The 20,373-nt window shown below is 38.5% G+C and overlaps 1 protein-coding gene across 2 annotated transcripts in view; it reads left to right on the top strand.

Annotated features, from left to right (window-relative positions):
• LOC146678517 (CUB and sushi domain-containing protein 1-like) overlaps window positions 1-20,373 on the top strand; it is a 479,448-nt gene that overhangs the window by 36,344 nt on the left and 422,731 nt on the right. The gene's annotated exons all lie outside the window — the stretch shown is intronic.

Raw genomic sequence — 20,373 nt, forward strand, 5'->3', positions numbered from 1 at the left:
GCAATCGGTAAAGTTTAGTTATTTGAGTCAGTGGTCAAACCAGCAGCAACAGAATAATGAGTCTTCACAAATACAAGATTAAAAATGTAACAGTAAAATAGAAATATGATTTAGTTATTAATTAGTACTGACAGCAACACATGTTCAGTGACATGAGAGGAAATGGCCGCATTTACTGCTTGGCTATCCAGTTTGGCTGCAGTAATGCCTTAAGCAAATCGAGAAAAAGGAAAAATCAGGGAGGTGGAAGTCAAAGGCAATGAGGGGGGTTAGGCAAAGAGAAGAGGCTCAGAGAGAGATGGAAAGGAAGAGTGAGTGTGAAGAGCAAACTGAGAGGGTTGAATAAAGCTTCCGGGCCCCAGAAGGCCGAACTCTCAGACATTTTAATCAATAACCGCAGCTCTATCAAAGGACGGCTGATAGGCCAGAGAAAGAGGGATTGTTCTGCACTCGCTGCCTCACCCCTAAGGAGTGACTCAACACTCTGGGACAGGGTGAGGAGGAAGGGGGCAGCAGAGACAGATGGACGAGGAGAATGACAAGGAAAGAGGGAAGGACAGATATCCAGGCAAAGGGAGGGAGCAGAACAGACAATAGAGATGCAATTACAGAGACGGAGGGAGGCAGAAGAGAGTGAAGCTAAGTTTTTTTGATAGATTTTCTGCTAGTGCTGGTTATTTTCTACCATTATGTCACAGACAGAAGATTGTGAGTGTGCCTGCAAAATCCAAATCTTTTATGTGACTTGACAGACTGCTGCAGCTTAAATATAAAAAGTGTATTCTTTATTTTTGTGTGTACATGAGAGAGGGGGAGAGTGAGAGAGGAAGCTGTGACCTGAAAGTATTTCAGTACAGGGGTTGATACAAAGGGAAAAAGAATTGTTTTCATGCACTTAGTCATGTTGTATTGATATAAAATGATGTAATCAAATGATGTAATATTTAGTAGTTTGGATGATTGTATGTGTTCTGAAATTGCAATCAGTGTTCCTCTTTGACTTGACTGGAATTTTACCATAGTCTCTAAAGAAAAGATGAAGTCATCATGTTGTCAAAACTGGTTAGAAAAGACAAGTTTTGAATCCTCAAACTGAACTTTTTTGCATTTGTCATCTTAGTGTTATAAAGCTAGAGGTGGTGAGGGAAGGGTGGAGCCCTTGGAGGAACACGGCATTTTCTGTAGATATACAGTGCCATACTTTACCCTGCTGTTTGGCTTTAGATGGGGCCATAATTTACAAAAGGAATATCTTATGAATTAATAAAACTTGAAAAAAAGCATGTGAGACAGTAAACACAGTAAGTGTTTCCTGGGGTTATAGAAAACTATGTTGATGGGTCATTCTTCCATAGAGTAAAAAGGAAAAAAAGACTTTTTTAAAAAGCCAAAACAGTTTACCCCAAAGGCTACTAAAAAGAATACAGCTTAAAGTAATTATTTTTCGCTGCCTTCACTTTTCAGACACTGTCAGCGCTTGAGAATATCTGAAAAACAACAATAGGACCCATTCTGAGCAAAAATGCATTGAAATTTAATAAATGCCATTATGAAGCTTTAGTGCCCTCAGTAGGGCAATCAAGGTGAGCATCAAATGAATAAATATCAATTTTATTTGATTAGCACTTGGAAATTCTTTTTCTTTATTTGTTTGTTTGATTATTATTATTATTTAAATGTTTGTTTGTTTTTGTTGTTGTTTATCTATAAAAAAGGAAGTATTTCTCAATATTTAAATTGATAAAATATAATAGAAGACAGAAATAAACTGACACAGAAGTAAAAGAAATATAAAACTGCACACTGCAGGACACAGATTCATTTTAAATATTGTTTTATAAAACGTAATATTTCAAATACTAAATTTTTTTTTCTCTTTTGGAAGTTTTGGAAGCAGAATTAAAACTGAATGCTGCATGTTTAGTTTTGTCACTGGGGACAGTAAGTAACTCTTTCCCAGACAACCTGGGAAGTCGGGAGCAGCAGATTAGCGATCTATTTTTGTTCAGCGCCTCATAAGGCAACAGTAGAAATTATTTGACAAACATAAGTGTCATGGTCCTAAGTCTGAGGACTCAGTGTTTTTTGTTTCCTTATGCTTTTGTTCATTCCGAGTGTGTATTCTGTTGTTATTTTGCCATTTGTTAGGTTTCTGTTCTTTGCCTGCCTGCTCCCACTTCTCTTTGTTCCCTCTGTCTGTCCATGGTGTTATTGTGTCTGCTCATGAGTCTGCCTGTCAAGTTCAGTGTCCTGTCTGGTTCTCTGTCTGTTAATTTCCTGTTTTATTCTGAAGGTTCATGTCTGATGTGAGTGTGTTCAGTTTACATTTCCCCTGTCCCGTCAGCTCTGATTTCTCCCAGCTGTGTTGCCCTCCTGTCTCTTATCCCCTGATTACTGGTGTGTGTATTTAAGCCCTGTGTGTTCTCCTGCCTGTTGCCGGTTCGTCTGTATTACTCCATGTAAGTCCGCGCTTTTCTGCATTCATCTGTGGCTCTCTGCGTTTTTGTATCCTGCGTCTCTCTGCCTTTCACCCCGTGTCCTGTGGATTTCTAGTTGCTCTTTAGTTTTCCCAGTTTAGGTTTCCGTTAGTTTGTCTCATTATTCGTTTTCTGTTCCTGCCACTGACACCTTGTAAATAAACTCCACTAATCTTTTCATACACTGCTTGCTCTTGGGTCCTTTTTCCAACTCCACACGGCTCGCCTCGGCAGCCGTGACAATAAGGGAAGTATAACATTGCTCTGAATTACCTATGGTTGTCTGGTTTATGGAAGGAACTGGATGAACATCAGTGATGTTGTAGACAAGGACTCAATTCTTCTACCTTTTCCCTCTCTTGATTGTTACCTGTCACTCTTTTTTTATAAGTGCTAACAGAAAAAGAAATGATGTAACCTTAAAGGGAAAAAAAAAAAATCAGTTTATGCTTAAGACAAAGGCACACTTTGGTTTCCAGGGTGTGATATACAGGCTCCGTAACTCGAGAACGTGGCCAGTTGTTAAAGAAGCATGCGGTAAAAAATTGAATCCTCTAAGCATTTAAAATGCTCTCAGATTAAACTATGTTGCTCTCTATGTGTTGTGTGTTTCGCAAGATCTGGGACCATCTAAGTAAGCCTCAGAGGAATGTGCATGCCTGGAAGTGTAACAATCGAATTGTTAAAAATGCTCATCTAGAGATACAGTGTGTGTGTATGCATGCACGTCTATGACAAGAGATTAATTGTGCAGTACTGCATCCTGCTGTTCCAGTATCACATGAGTGCACACATGTGTATTTAGCAGGTGTTTTTTTTCCCCACATTTTGGCTGTCTTTATGTTTAAAATTGTAGCTTACATTGTCCCGTAGTCGCTCTCTATCAATATACATCAGAAAAATCAAAGTTCAGCTCATTTAGCCAATAATTCTAAAAATACGAATTTTATTAATCACCTTTTTTTCTTTTAAAATTTTTAATACCACATACCAGACCCTGCTTGCCAGCTGTATATCCAGAAGGATGTTTAAAGAAATCTCGGCAGAGCCGCATTTGAATATGAAATGATTGTGATTGCCTTTGAATGCCCCGCATTTGAATTTTGCAACCCTACTGAGATGAAGCTAATCAGTCAATGAAAACCTGAAGAATCAATTTTATCACACTTTTTTGGCTGAAATTATGCAAGTAACACCCCCCCCCCCCCAACCCCCAAAACACACACACACACACACACACACACACACACACACACACACACACACAAAAAAAAACTGAGAAAAAGACAAAATACAGGTCCTCATCATTCCTGTCATATCCCATCACAATTATATGCTTCTCTATCCACTAACACCATGCAATTGTCAAGGTGTTTGTTCCACATGCCAGATTCTCACTAAGAGCTAATTATTTGTTCCATGCTCCATCGCCAGCCGGTGTCACATCAGGAGACGCACAGATTCACCAGTGATTAATCCAGTAACATGAGCTCTGTATTTATACAGTGGCTATTAACCAACCTTCAAACTCTGTCAGAAGCAGTTACAAAGATGTTTGCAGCTGGCTTGTAACATATATGTGTGTTTGATTTTCATGCCAACCATTTTGTTGTGTTGTTGTGTGCTGTTCTGTGTATTTGTCAGTTTTAAGAATTTTTAATCTGCTAGGATGGCCAGAACAGAAGATTTCAACTTCATGTTCTGAGTTGCTGTGTTATACTGTGACATGGATTCTGGAGAAAGTGAATGTATAGTAGTTCCTACTTTTTCCTTGCACTGGCTTGCACTAGCTGGGCTATACTTTGAGAACCCTGGGTTTAGACACATAGGCATACTCAAAATTAATGCTGACGTTAGATTGATGCTAGTGCAATTTCCTGTAACACTATAGTTTCATTAGAAAACATATGAAATCCTTATGACCTGATGTGGAGCGATCTATTTTGCAGCCACAAAGTTAAAGGTGCAGAAAGAACATTCCACATGTGAAATGCCAAAGCCTCAAAAGTTTCATCATGTGCTTTGTAGACAGATTTGCTTTTTTCATACATTTAATACATGTTTATGTGTGGGAATCCGAGCATGCAGCTGAATATTCTGTGTTTTATTCGGAACTGTCTTTGCAGCCAAAAGCAATAGCTTTAATTTGTGGACTTTTTAAGAAGAAAGTTACATTTGTTGCTGAAATGTCATGAACGCCCAATACAAAAATGATCACAAATCCATGTAAATAAAACTGAAATGGAACAACTCTTGACCACACTGTCAACACTTTTCAGGAAAGGGACCTTTTCACTATAAGACAGCCCATTTAGTGGGCCATTTCATACTGACACACTTTTGAAGTCTACATAAAGTGCTCTCTATAGAAACTTTTTTTTCCCCGCATCTCTATGTAGGGTTCACTCGTTACCCTGGGGGTTGCTGCTTGGTTAATACCTGATATGACCTGATGTCTGAAAGTATTTGAAAACAAACAAAGAAAGCAAATACGTGAATAAACCAAACCAAACAAAAAAATGCTATAATTTTTATTGCACACACCAGAAATTTAAATACTGTTGAGGTTTTGGGGGATTAGTTAAGTTAGAAAAGTTATGTCGTACTGGTTTGTTATAATTTCAGTAATAGTGATATAAACATAATGGTAAGTTTGTATTTAAAGTTAAATACAATACTTGTATGTTTAGGATCACTCATTGAAGTTCAGCACCAATGATTGTGTGGTCAATGATACTGTAGCTGATTGCCATCATATAGCAGGTGGGAGACACTGAAAACTGACAAAACCTCAGCCAACTGCATTTGAAGTGGATGTTGGACTTTTTCGGCGCTGCCACTATCCACAATGCTTGGTTAGTAATTAATATGTTGAATTATTGCTTCCAGCCCAGAGGCTGTAGTATACACTCTGAGTTTTGTGAAAGCTTAGCTTAAAGGCCTGTTACACATAAATAGTACTAATAAAAAGCTGTCTAGCCTTTACACGCCTATTCAGAAGACAAGCAACACAGTGCTGCAGAACTGAAAAGGCGAGAGCCTCAGCCAATACAGAAGCGGCTTAGACACGGAAACAGTACTGAAAGGGTTGATTCTTTATCACTATACAAGCAGATGCTATTACTAATACTGCACACAATACTCGAGACTTTTACAGTATGTTTTCTTCTTAAATCTCCAATTCATTATCCCAACAGGTAGGATTTTACCTTCCAACTGGGTTCTATTAGATGCGTAAGCGTGTGGTAGGAGTGTTGATAAGAGGGGGGGAAAAAAGTCAGAGAAGGGGATTGGAAAGACAGGATGGCATAAAGTAAGAGGCAGAAAAAGAGGAGGAATGGTGAAAAGCAGAAAAAAGCATATAAAAACAGACTTATAGATGCATAAACTGACAGCCTCTCAACATGAAAGAAAAGCAAATAAAAGAGAATATTAAAAGAACTATAAGCATGCACTTATATCTGCACACACAGAGACTGTGCAGTTGGTTTACGCACATGTGGTTCTTGCTCTGTGTGTTTGTGCAAGCTGGAGTTTATTAGATAAGTTTTCCGAGATGGAATTAAACAAAAATGCATGTGAAAAAATGTGAAAGAGCCTCCAAGATCAAGGAGCAAAGTCTGGCAATGTGTCATATGTGTTTTAAATAAAAAGAGAGAAAGACAGAGGAAGGAAGCGAGAAATAGAAATAGAAAGGCAAGAGCCATAGAAAGACAAGGAAGGGAAAGAATCTCCTTGTTGAGTCTGATGTAATTAGCAACTTTCCAGGTCCAAATACCCTTTTGGTTCCCAAATGCAAATACGCTGAGACACCACTGAGAGTTAAAAATGTATCCAAATTCTTTGAACTCTAGTAAAGTTATCAGAGTTGTTGTTTTCGAAGACAATTAATTCAGACATTCTTGAAACACGGTTTGACGTTTACAAGTAGGCCCAGGTTAGTTAGCTAGTTGACATCGATGCCAAGTTCTCACCAAAATGTTGCTAAAAGACCAAAAACATAGATTAACCCCATAACTTAAAAAAAATGAGGTGAACAAACTGAATACCAGCGAGGTTTTGACAGGTGATAACACTTACTAGAAATATCAACCAGTCCATTTGCCACCCCATGACTAACTATAGATGTATCATTTCTATATAAGGCTACTATATTAAGGATAACGGTTGAGTTATTCTTAATAGGAGTCTGTGTGTGTATATATCCATACACGTATGTACAGCCTGTTAACACAAATAGCTAATTACATGTGAGTTAACACAAATGACAGCAACTTTATGCAATTAGGGATGTAGACATGGTGAAGATGGCCTGTTAAAGTTCAAACTGAGTATGAGGAAGAAAGATGGGTTAGTATGAGTACTTTAGAAGCTGCAGGTGTATTGGGATTTCCTTCACAACCGTCTCTTACAAAGAATGGTCCAAAAAGAAATGATGTTGGAGCATAAAGGCCAGGCTGCTTGGAAGTGAGAGGAAGGCTGCAGTAACTAAAATAACCACTTACTTCAACCAAGGTATGCAGAAGAGCATCTCTGAATGCACAAAATGTCAAACCTTGAAGCAGCGGACAACATTTGATGCCACTTCTGTCAGCTCAGAACGGGAAAGTGAGTCTACAGTTTTCATGTGCACACCAAAATTGGGCAATAGAAGACTGTAAAAACCTTGCCTAGTGGGATGACTCTCAATTTCTTCTGTGACATTTGGATGGTAGGTAGGGTCAGACGTGGTGGAGCAAGAGATTGGTAACAAATTTGTATGCAGGAACTGGGTGAAGCTGTCATGTGAATATGGACCAAAATCTCAGAGTAATGTTTCCATCAAACGTATCCAGTTCTGAAGGCAAAAGCTATCCAACCTGGTTTTAACCTGGCATATCTAATAAAGTAGCTAGAGTGAGTGTATTCAGAGTTTAGTGAAAGGCAACACCTCTGAGTACTCAGCAGGCAAAGAAAACTAATGTTATGAGAATGATTCTTTCCTGTGGCATTATTTTTGGTGTCTGGGACACCATGAACCCAAAGTTAACACCTCATCTGACTTTAAAAATGTAGCATTAAGGTTTTGCCAATGAAACGCCCTAGAGAGGTTCGATAACAAAGGAATAGTTTCGGGGTACTAGTCTTAACTCAAAAAACAATGGCCAAGAGAAACTGCAGCAAGCTAAAAAGTTGAGAGCCTCAGCCATCGCATTAGCCACTCCCCTAGCCCCCACTAAAAAGGACCTCGATGTCATCACTTAGAGGAGAAGGTAATTAGAGAGTTAAAAAAAAGCTGGTGAAAGGGATTGTTTTTCTTGTTGTGCTTTAGATTTCTATATATTAATTTAGTGTCACATTGAACCATCTAGGTACACACACATATGTATAGACGAATAGCCCTATGTATTGCTTCAGTATAATGCTTTATAGAAATCACAGCTCACAGCAATTCACAAAGCACAAGGTTATGGTTACTTCAGTAGCATTTAAATGTACAGTTTCCAACCTGACGGTTCGAAGGTTACGTATACGGCACCGCTTACGCATTGGATTTCAAAGGAATAAAGCTTCTTTATGAATCTGTTGAGGCTCAATGTGGAAACGGGTCGAGGTTTAAAAAAAAACCCCGTCGGGCTGTACAGCAGAGTGGCGATAGAAGAAGGGAAGAGCAGACAAGTCTAAACTATTCTTAGCCTGCTGCTGTTAAGTGCTTTGGCATCCTCACACATTCACACCCGCACCCAAACACACACACACTCATAAGTTTGCACATACTGAGGGAAGAGAGCATACTGCACATGCCGTGCTTATACTGTAGACCTGGAAAAGATAGTGTGTATGTTATGGGGGGTTGGAGCGGAGGGTGGTTTTATAAAGCCCCCACCCCCAATAATGGCCAGAGAAGGATAGAACAGCTGAGAGAATTGGAAAAAAAAACGACACAAGAGAATGAGAGGAGCTGAGAGAAAAGAAGAGATAACTGATGTTCTCGTCCTTGTATTAGCTCTTATTCCTCCTAATGTACCTCTTATTAAAGGGGGAGTTCACCCATTTTCCCTGACCTTGACTGTAGCACACTGAGAAGCCATAGAGATACCGAGCCGGCAGAGATTGTCTGGCCCTATGCCAACAGTTCATCTCCATGTCATTCTAAGGGGCGAAAAAAAAGAAACACTCCAGGTTTTATTTCTGCAAATTTCACTTTTTCTGTCATTCATACACCTCTTCTTTTCTTTTCCTGTTATCTCCCTTCCAACACACATGATTCATATTACTTTAGTGGTTTAAAAAAATGTGTGATGCATGATATTGTGTGCTTAATTGCGATACAAAGGGTGAAACTTTAATGAAACCTCGGAGATTAGTTTGGCTGCGGCACTAGCAAAAGTGGAATACAGCAAATAACAACAGAACAAAACCCTAAAAATAGAGTTAAAATCCAACTGGGGCTCTCCAAACATTCGCTTATGCTGCTGACAGTTCCAACACATGCTGAGTGGAATCTGTGAATGCACACAAAAGCAAAGAGTCTTACTTACATGTAGAGATTAGAGCAAACATTAACCAGTTTTGCTAAATTTAGAGTGCAGGAAACGTTTTTTTCCAAAATGTAGACTGATTTCAGTGCGTTGATGTTTTTTGTGTGTGTCATATTTCTGAATATACAATTGATTAAATGTTAGGTAAACTGCTCCACAGGTTTGGGGTCACGGCACTGTTTATTGTACTCACAGTAGAATATGCTAAGTACTTGTTCTCACCACATCTCATCACGAGCACATTTTTAAAAATTCATTTAATTTTCTAAGCTGGAAAGCATTACTACTGTAATGACTTTGCTTTGCTCTTAGTAAACAGGCTTGTTCTTTTCTCATCTAGTGCATGCAAAAAAACAAATAAACATTGAACCTAAAATGTGGAACAATCCCTTTGAAACTAATATTATTAATATATTTTTAAATTACTGAGTATAAAGTGCAGTTTCAAGGCAAATGAAACATGAATGAAAAAACATACTGTATCAGTAACTTTAATTCATTTGCCACCAGATTTCAATTAACCTACCAACTGCAACGTCTTCACAGCTCCGTGGTTGTCAGCTAACAGAAAGCGAGATGGAGTGATAGACCAATAGTTTGGCAAGAAGGATTTCATGTAAGATAAATGCAGTCGGAGCGGATATAAGGGGTCGAAAATCACGGACGGGCCAAAAAACCATGAGGAGAGGCACACGTATGCACTTCTAAGATTATCGACATGAGCTGGCTGAGTGAACACACCAAATACAGCAATACTGAGTCTGCAAACTTTCTCACTGTTCTCTCAGTTCTTCCCATCTTCCGCCTTCACACCTTCTCTCATTCTCTGCCTATTTTCACTCCTCGCTTTCTAAGCCTTAGCTTCAGTTATTTGAATAATGACTGCAAGTTGTCATTCATAAGTAGAACATGGAAGTTATGTGCTTGTGTGTGTACAGGAAATCAGTGTGTGGCTGTGAACCGAGAACAAATGTAAAACTATTTTACTTCTTTTAAACATGAAACTGTCGCCTCTTTCTCACTCTCTCCCATCTCTCTCTGCGTCTCTCTTGCTGTGGTTTGTTGGACACTGTATCAGTGCAGTTCATTTGTCTAACCATTGCCCTGTGAATGCAATATTACGTTCTCCTTTTGCGTTTGTTTCATGCATCACTTTCTACACATGTAACCCGTATGTACCTCAATGCAATTTTGTTACAGTGTGTATTACAGCTGATTACATCTTAAGTATCTTAAGTTGTTAATCAAATCAATACATAAACGATGTCCCCTAAAAGTTAAAGGTTTTTCGTTTTTTTCTTGATTATCATCGACCGTACCACCTTCACGGTGTTCCACATAAACAGCAACCGCAGGTTAGCTTTTGTTTGTCTTCTGTGTCGTTTATCTCTCTCTATATATCATTCTGTTTTTTGTCATTTGACTATAATGAAAATATACAAGATTAAGCTCTTACAATATTACAAAGACACACTTGACAATCACATTTGAACAACAATACACGACAATAATGAGGACCTCCAACCTTCAGCAGAATTAGACACAAGGAAGCCAGTCGTCTACCCTGAATGGTGTGTGTTTTGGCTCGAGCAGTGAGGGAAAACATACACTGGGCAGGTTTGTAATGCCTCCAATCCTGAAGTAGAGCATAAGATGGCTGCAGAAAGGCACATTTGTTATAAATGTATTTGTTTAAAGCAAAACACGTGTTGTGTCATCAAAATTAATAGATGGAGCTGTTGATTACATAAAAAACACAAAAAAAACCCTTCAATTTAAGCTAAAAATCTTAACTGCAAAAAGTTATGAAAGGTTATTTATGAAACGTTCCCTGTGGAGTTGTCTTGTAAACAAACAAATCTTTAGTGTTACACATAAAAACACATTTTGTTTATCCTTTAGGCTTAGCTAACCAGTTAAATGCATTTCCTTCCTCATAAAATATTTGCAGAGGTAATGTTTCAGTATTTTACATTCAGTAGTGTTAATTCCATATTTAATGGCTTCATTTTAAATTGTGGTTTATTGCTATATATCTTTACGTGCTACCTCAAGTATGAGAGGGAGAAAGAAAAACACGCAGGGTATATGTACAACTCAGCAGGAAAGCTGTTAAAAATGATATTTATGTACTCATTTCAGTGCATGACTCTCAAGACATTTCTCAGTTCTTTGCAGAAAAATATGTGGGAATTCATGAAATGTTCAAACATACATGGAAATGCATTATATAAGGTAATACACGGTTTGTACATTTCTAACAAGCTTGATAGTCAACATCTGATATGGCCGCATTTAATTAGCTTTAATCAGAACTCTCTTAGGCAAGCTTTCTTGTAATTTCTCAAAAAAGTCTCCAATAGTTCTCCAGGCGTAATTCCAAAGCTCTTTTTTGGATATTGGTTGTCTTTTGGTCCATTGTCTGTCAGGATGCAGCCCCAAAGTATGACCTCCTAAGTGTTTCACAGATTACCTAAATTTAAAGTTTGCATTTCAGTCCAGTTCTTGCGTAATTTTGGAATACATCAGCATTTTCTCCCTGTTTCCTTTCCTTGAGAATGGCCTTGTGACAGCCAATTGTCTACTGAGACCATTTCTGATGAGGCTTCAACGGACAGCAGATGAATGAGCCGAAGTACTGGAAGTGTCTCTCTCTTTCTTGAGGACATGACTTTTAAACACTATTCATCTGCTGTAGTTAGTCATGCTGTCTCTACGTTTGTCCTCCACTTGTCGAATTTCCCCCAAAAACATTTTAAGGACACACTGCACTCTATGCCAAGTTTTCAGCTAATAGCACTTTGGGAATCATCTTGTTAGTGCAAAAATATTATTTTATGTTTGTCAGACTGCGCTATTTTTTGCCATTTTTACAGATTAAATTAAAGAAATAGGAACAAATGATGTATTTTCTGAATAGACTGCTAGAAACATATTGTATACAAGATACAGTGGTTCTGTTTTGTTGTTATTTTTTGCAAAGTTATCTCTTATGTGTAGACACCACACTTGTTCATCTTATGAGTTAGGTGCATTTCTTATAGTTGAAGATCAGTGATACACAACTTAACAAACAGAAAATACTTTGTCAAAAGTCAGGTAAAAGGACTGGACTGAAAATATGTGAAAAAGGAGCCATAAAAATCCCCCTTCAGAAAGAAAGCCTGGAAAACCTTTTCTCAAACCTCTTAAAAAATAATAAGAAAATTTGCCTTCTTGGAAGGAAAACGTAAAGAAATAAGGGGTGGCTCAAGACTTTTGTAGAGTACTCTTTGTTTTCTAGGATTTCCCCACAAACTGTGCTAGGAAGTGTTATTTAACCCTATATTATTATTAAAACATATTAAAACATTTATTAAAACTTACTGAAGGACTCTGTGAGATTGTTGTCTGCACCCAGGGTCTCATAATGTCAGAGCTTTATTTTTCATGGGTCTCTGTTTTTTTTGTGTGTGTGTCGCAGATGGCTTTTTATTGAGGACAATGCTGAAGAACAATTCTTACAGTCATGGGAAATAGTTTAAACAACATCTGTTATTTATGGCATATTTTTTCATAACAACGTGGATTCCAAATGGATTTGTACTTCACTAACTATGTAATATGTGCTCGTTGCAACCCAGTTTTGTCTGTTACAATGCAACTTAATGTGTATGCGCACTAGTGTTGATCACAGGCAGCTGCCAGCTGCCGTCTGCTATCTGTAATCAGTTTGATGGAACACACATTGTGTACCGAAGAAGTCACACACACACGTCACTTAATCAGTCACATCACATTGCCCGAGTACTTAGGTCTGTCTGACCAGAAGCCACTTAACACTTAAAGTTAGTGTGTAGTCTGTCTCGAGAACTGGTGGGAAAAGGACAGGAAAAATGAAATGATAAATGAACAGGTGAGGTAGCTGTGAAGGATTGTGAAAGGGGAAGATAAAAGTAGGAGAAATTCAAGAAAAGGATACAAGGACTTCTGCTTTTCAGTGTGGTCAAGGCCTTCTACATTCAAGATCCAATAAATAAATATCCGGTGAGCATTCAAATAGAAAGCAAATGAAATCCTATATCCACAAGGCCCCTGCAGGCTTGTGAAGGACACAGCCGACTACTCAGTGTTACCTGAATCCTTCTTTGTCTCTCCAGAGAGCTGCGATTGAAACAGGTAACAGATTCATCCATCAACTTTGATACTGTATGATTGCTATTCAGGTAAAAGGTAGTACCCATCCCAACAAGGACTAAAATTAGTTTTAGGAAATCAACAATGAAGACCCAAATAACTAAAAAAACAACGGGACTGTATTATTTACCATATCTTAAAAAGAATTGGCTGTAATTACTTTACTTGTGGAACGAAATAAGGAGCATATATAAAATGACAATGGTCTATCCACACATGCACGCGCACACACACACACACACACACACACACACACACACACACACACACACACATAGAGTAACACTACCAACACTTCTGCCCAGTGTGTGGTCTTTTTATTTATAGTACAGAGAGCATAACGTGATGGTTGCATTTGCTTATGTTAAAGGATATGGTAATTCCTAATAGTGTGGACCACCTAGTGCGCGTGACCGTGCATAACAAATAAAAGAAACAGGTACATTCTGTATTACAAGTGTGTCCAATGTAATTACAAGCTGGGTGGATAAAAAAGTTGCTGTCCTACTTATCGTTCCCATGCTCTCATTTAGTACAATATCCTATCATTCACTTTTAAAAGCGATGAAATGTATAAATTTAGTTTGTGTGATATAGCTTTGTCAGTAAACAAGATGCACTGTTTTCTCACCTCACAGAGGATACAATGATGTGCTCTAAAACTGTCACCTGTAATGAATCTAAGTGTGTCGTGATGAACAGCGTCGAGGGGCTTGAGCGTATGGGGCTGCTGGATCCATGTAAATCACATCAGAGAAGTCGAATACTAATAAACAATGTTGTCTGTACAGTCGGCAGTTCCCTGTTCAAAGCAAGATGCTATTTATTTCTGGAAAAGCACCATAATTTAAGTATCATCTTCCTGCTGATTTGCAGTTTCATCAATTAATAATTTCCAATATGCTGCGTGCTGCATGGATCATTTGCTTGTTTTAAGGAGCACATTTAACCACAAGGTAGCTGCTTTTATGCATCCATAGGTGGCTGTGTGTAAATGTGGTGTATGTTTATACGTACACAAACTTCAGTTCAATTCAGTTTTATTTAGATAGCACCAAATAAGAACAACAGTTACCTCAATGCACTTCGACTTATTGTTCAGTATATTTTCTTTTCCCTGTAGAATACAGAGTTAAGTAAGGGATTTAGAATCATGTCTTTATGTCTCGAGATCTTAAATAAAATAACCTAAATCATCTACCTTGACTGGTTTAGGTTAGACTTGATTAGAGAGGCAAAACAGGTAAAAACTGTGCATCTTTAAATCTTAAATAAAGTTAAGAGTTTACTAAATTCAAGCTTTGCTTTTGTGTGTGTTATTTTTTAATGAGTGTAATCACATTGCCAAGCCAACTTTATTTATAAAGCACTTTAAATACAGCCAGCACTGACCAAAGCATTGAACATAAAATAAGAAATAATATAAATACTAAAAATAAAAATACAACAACAGTAATCAATATAGAACACCAACATCAAGACAAAATCAAAATAAAATATTAATAAAAACTGATTGTGAAATCACAGATTTCACTCCTAGTGAGTCAAAGTGAAAAGGAAAAAGTAACCAGCTAAGTTTAAAATCCAATTTTCCTTTGAAATTACAGTAAACAAATACAAATCAAGGTTTCCAGGACTGACTTCAATCAAAACACAAGACTGTTTGTATTTTCTTCTTGCTGTGGATCTGTAATTGTTATCCATATTATAGAATATACATTGTCTTTTTAAGTTGAGGAAAATGGCAGCATTGGTTATTTTTCTAAAAAATACATAGACACTACAGGTACACTATAGTGTATCGTACCCATACAAATGATTAAATAAAGATTTGAGAACCTAATCCTAAAATTGTTAAGTTTATTTTATTTAATTTTTTTTTATTGCTGGTTTAATGAATTCACATTTTCTTCGTCGAATTACTTTTGTTTTATTTTTGGGGGGCATGAGGATTTTTTTGCTCTCGACCTGCCTGAGCATGATGACAATTTGAGGATGTAAAAAGTATCCAAATATGTCCTTACCACACAAATAATAAAACTATAACTTTTTATTAAAACTAAAACATAATCTACTAAAGGTATAGCTTCACCTTTTTATGTTCTTTGATACTTGAGACATATAATAGATATAAGTATAGACTATATTTTGTGTTTCAAAAGACTTACATTCTTATATTTAATACTTACTATAGAATATATGATCATTCTTCCAGAGTTATGTAACCTACTTAAGGTGAAATAAAAGAGGGACATGAAACAATAAAGGCTTAAATGTTCCTGTTCAGTGTGTTAATGAAACGTGTGGCTCGACGTCTTGAGAATGAGTGCAGATCCGAACCTGGATATGACCAAAATCCAGTTTTCTCCTGCAGCAAAACTGTTAACAGTAACCCGAGGAGGGAGATTGGAGAAAAAGAATGAAAGCGGTAGTGTGGAGAATGAGGGGGAGCAAGAGATAAGGACGAGAGCGGCAGAGCAAGCAGAGAAGTGGCTTGTCAACCTCAGAGGAGACCTGGAGGAGAAAAAAAGAGAGAGAGAGAAGAGAGAAAAGAATACAAAAGAAGAGGATTGGAGAACAGGCAGAGACTGGATGTGGTAAGAGACACAGACTTCAAGAATGAGGGCAGAGTGAATGCTGGGAGAATGATGCAGATGAATGTAGGACAGGGGTGAGGAGGATGAAAGCTTTTAGAGGAATAAAAAAAATCAGTCAAAATATCAACGTACAGGAAGAATAAAGGGGTTGAAAAGGTGTTCACACCAGGGTCAAAAGAGGAGGAAGGTGTTGGGAGGACAGGAAGGGAAAAGTGAGAGTGAAGAATCGATACAGAAACTGCGGTTACAGCACGAGAAATGAAGTGAATGGTAGTGATTATTTACTGATTTAAAGACATTGTGTTCACCAAAAAATACATTTTAAACCATTCACCCATCGATTTTCTTCAGTTTTAAACCAACTGGTCCAACTACATCATGTATCTTCATGTTTGAGCCTTGGCCGGCACGTCGGGTGTTTGTGACCTCACGCTGCCCCAATTTCCTGAACATGTGTTAACTTCTTGAATTGTAGCCGCTGTCAATCTGCAAACACTTGAAGGATCTTTAAACTACATAAGCAATCACACTGAAAAGCTTCTTTGTCAATCAATTCCATTTCGGTGTACTTTATATTATAGCAGCACGGTTGCACACAGAATCAGTTTTAAAAGCTTTTACGCAAGATGTCTTACGGCATTGCTCTGTCCAGAAGACAGAAACAAGCGTTCATGTTATATCAAGCAGCAGCTGACTGAAGCCAGTCCACACTGCATGTCAGATGGTCTGCTAGTTTGAAATCCACTCACCCTACATATTTATAATCCTGGATGGGAGCGCCAAGTCACTCAGGCAAAGTCAGTTTTATATATATTTTATGTCATTTTATAAACATCAACTTTACCACAATCTGTGCAGCATATTCCTTACCTGAGTGGAGGTTCCACAAAAAGGAGAAAAACTTAAGAAAAACAACTGGATTTTTCTAACCTGCTGTTTATGATTATTACTGGTCTATTTGTGGTATCAGATTAATCAGGTTGTCAGAAAATGCATGCTATTATCCCTCTTTTTAAGTTACATTGTATCTCGGTCTTTCTCCTCCTCCACATGACAGCTGGCTTTTCAGTCTGCCTTTCAGTGTTCTGCTGTGCAGAATGGCCTTCACACATTTGATTTGTGATGTGCTCAGACACCATGTATTAAGAACTAGTTTTGAGAGACTGTAAACCAGCTTTGATTTTTCAGAGGCCACAGTATCCTTAACTGCACTAACAGGGAGGGTATAAAAAGAGCTGACCCCAGCTGCTTCACTATAGAACCATAACATTACTCTGACAGATAAAACAAATCGTTGCTTTGTATTCTGTGATGGATTATCCATCTCAAGCAAGTCTGAAGTTTCTGCAAGTTCTTTTTTTTTTTAAATTTGTGCAAATGCAGAAATGAGTACTCCTGATCCATAAGTAATTATATATATTTTTTTATCAGCTTACACTAATTTCTTCTTCTTCTTATGATTCATTTTCTGAACATTGTTGGCAAGTTTTAAATGATAAACCTAACGCAACAAAAGTGGATTCACCTGTGATCACTGGCACCCCCGAAAGACTGATTATTTAAACAAAACCTGTTGTTTCAATTGCACAATGCAGAAGGATGCTGAAAGTTCAGTAACTAACGGTAAATCATTCTAAATGTGCCTGCAGCAGTTATCAAGAGGCAGACCAGGACACAGCCACAGTCTCTCAAAAATGCTTTAGACTTGACAGTTTTAAGGATGTTGCATAACATCAACTTCTATGCACTGTATCTAAGAGAAAAAAAAAATCTTTGCTTGCTCTTTGGCATAAAACTGCAAGATTAAACTTGCCATCTGCCTGGTGAATAGTGGGAGCTCATTCTTTGGTCAGATGAGACCAATATATTTGTGTGAACCTGGCCAGGACCACTACAGTGAGTAGTAGGAGTGTGATGATGTAGGACTGCATGAGTGATGATGAGATGACTCTCAATCTACAGAGCCTTGATAGAATTGGCATGTTCCAGCATGATAAAAATCCAAAGCACACTGCCAAAAATTCAGTTTCTAAAGAAGAAATGACTGAAATCTAAGCCCTGACTCAAACACCTTTGGGATATTTTAAAGAGAGCGGTAGATCAATAAAACTCCTCCAACAAAGTGAAGCTAAAAAAATCCGTCTGACAAATGGCAGATTCATGCAACACTGTACTTCACTATTTCGAGAAGGACAAAGTATTAAACCACAGTGGGATTTCACATGGGTCTGCTCACTTTTGTTGTCTGATGCATGGATGTCACAGTAAAATCTATGGAAAACTATGGAAAATAGGCATGTGTCATAAAGCAAACACATAAACAGCACGGCAACAGACTTCATCATATGTACGTACACACACACTGGCCACTTCGTTTAGATACACGTGTTCAACTGCTCATTAATACAAATATCTTATCAGTCAATCAAATCACATGGCAGCAACGCAGTGCATTTAAGCATGTAGACATGGTCAGCACGGCCTACTGAAGATCAAACTGAGCATCAGAATGGGGAATTTAATTGACTTTGAATTAATTGACTTTCAATGTGGTTTGGGTTGCCAGATGGGTTGCTCTGGTTTGCAGAAAATGGTCAGAAAAAGAGAGACTATCCAGTGAGCGGCAGCCCTCTTGGTGAACGGGCCTTGACCTTGCCAGAGGTCATAGGAGAATGGTCAGAATGGTCATTATAACCATGATATGCAGAACAGCATCTCTGAACACACAAAATATAGAACCTTGTAGCAGAAGACCACAACCAGGTGCCTCTACCATGGCCTTTTCAAGTTTTCTAATTGTATTATGCTCTGAAATCTTTCTTAGATTAATTTATAACTATCATAATTAGTAATATATGTATCTATCTTTCTATACAAAGAAAATTCCATTCAACCTGAAGTTTTTAACCAGTTTTTTCTTGAAACTTGAAAGAGATTGCCACCCTTTTAAAGAGTGCTACACCCCTGTTGCATTGCTGGCTGTTAAGATAGTCTGCCCAGATAGAAGATACGTCGGTGGTGTGAATGTGTGTCTCATCTTGCTGAGTGAGTGCATGTACAAGTGTGAGAGAAAGGATGGTTGGAGGGAGTGGTGCAGATAATAAGCAGCTCTATCTGGAGGTGAGAGACGTGGAGGTGCAGAGGGAAGTGAAAGAGGATAGATGGATGGACTGGAGCTGCAGGATGAGTGTAGATAATGGCTAGACATAATTTCCGGCTGAAAAAGGAGGGAACGGGAACAGAGAGGAGTTAAAACGAAGGGAGAGACAAAGGTAAAGCCGAGGGAAGCATGCATGGAAAGATGGATGAAAATAAAGGATGGCAGGACATGGGTAAAGGGATGTGCGCAGATAATGGGCTCAGATCTCATGTCTGGAAGGAGGAGAGACAGATGGGAAGGTATGAATTGCATGCATGGAGGAGTGAAGCAATGAGTATGGATAATAAGCTTCATCTATGTGTAGCCCAGATGGAAAAAAAATCATACTTATTCTCTTTACATTAACTGTCCACATCAACAAGCGTCGTATTTCCTATGACCATTGAATGCACCTCTCAGTTCACCCCACGTGAGGGCACCTAGCTCAGCAACCAATCAGAGCCTACCCAGGCCGCATTGACCCTGTCAGCCAGGAAGTGAAGTGGAGGTGCATGGTGCTCCCGGGTTTTTTCTCATCTCAGCAAGAGGAGTGGAGGCATCTACTACTCAAACCGAGAAATCCACGGACAAAAGAGAGGAAAACTCAGGATTGAGAGGAAGGAAAGCCAGCGTACTTACCTGCTGGAAGTCCGGAGTCGAGTGGCTGGATGAAGGAGAGAGGCAACGTCGGCTAACCACTCACCTTTCATCCGGAGAGCTGCTGCAATTCCAACGCCAGTGTGTGTTGGGCTTTTGTGAAACAGAGCAACGGTCAGGTTTTTTGGAGAGGACGGAAAAGTCCAAGGACCAGGACGATATTCTGGTTGTGATAGATGGCGAGCCAACCACTTTGAGGACGATCTACCCCAAAGAAGATACACACCACACACTCATACATTCCAGTTACATTCACAAGGACCTTTGAAGTTGGCTATCGCCAGCTTAACTCTAAATTCTTAAAGGGCCCCAACGAGTACTTTTATTTTGTTGAGTGTGCACACTATTTATTTTATTTTATACTTTATCTGTACAAATTGGACAAATACCTGTTATACTTTGTAACAATACAAGAGTGGCTACTCAAAAGTTAACATTGTGTCCAGGTCATTATTGCTGCTCAATACTTTGGCTCCATACGAATTTGGTGTCTTCTGATTCTGGCCAGGGTCTTATTACGAGCCCAAGTAATTATTGCGCTGTAATTCACCTTTATACCTTAAAGTTGGTTACATATGTCTGAAAGGGAGGTGAGGTTACAGAGATAAGCAAGAGGGATGGCACCATACCTGTGTGTCAGGAAGCTTGTACACACACTGATAGTGATGGTGTGTTTGTTTAGTGACAGTGGATGGGCTTCTGTCAGTTGTGGATCTTGTAGTGCCCTTTTGAATTTTGCACTCTTTATACCTTACGGACTCCAGAGTGTACTGTGCTGCTGTGAGCTGAATATATCTCCATCAGTG

This window comes from Rhamphochromis longiceps, linkage group LG1, assembly GCF_057381845.1.
Source record: "Rhamphochromis longiceps isolate RC_006_pf linkage group LG1, R_longiceps_female_GT1.1, whole genome shotgun sequence".
NCBI classification, from domain to species: Eukaryota; Metazoa; Chordata; class Actinopteri; order Cichliformes; family Cichlidae; genus Rhamphochromis; species Rhamphochromis longiceps.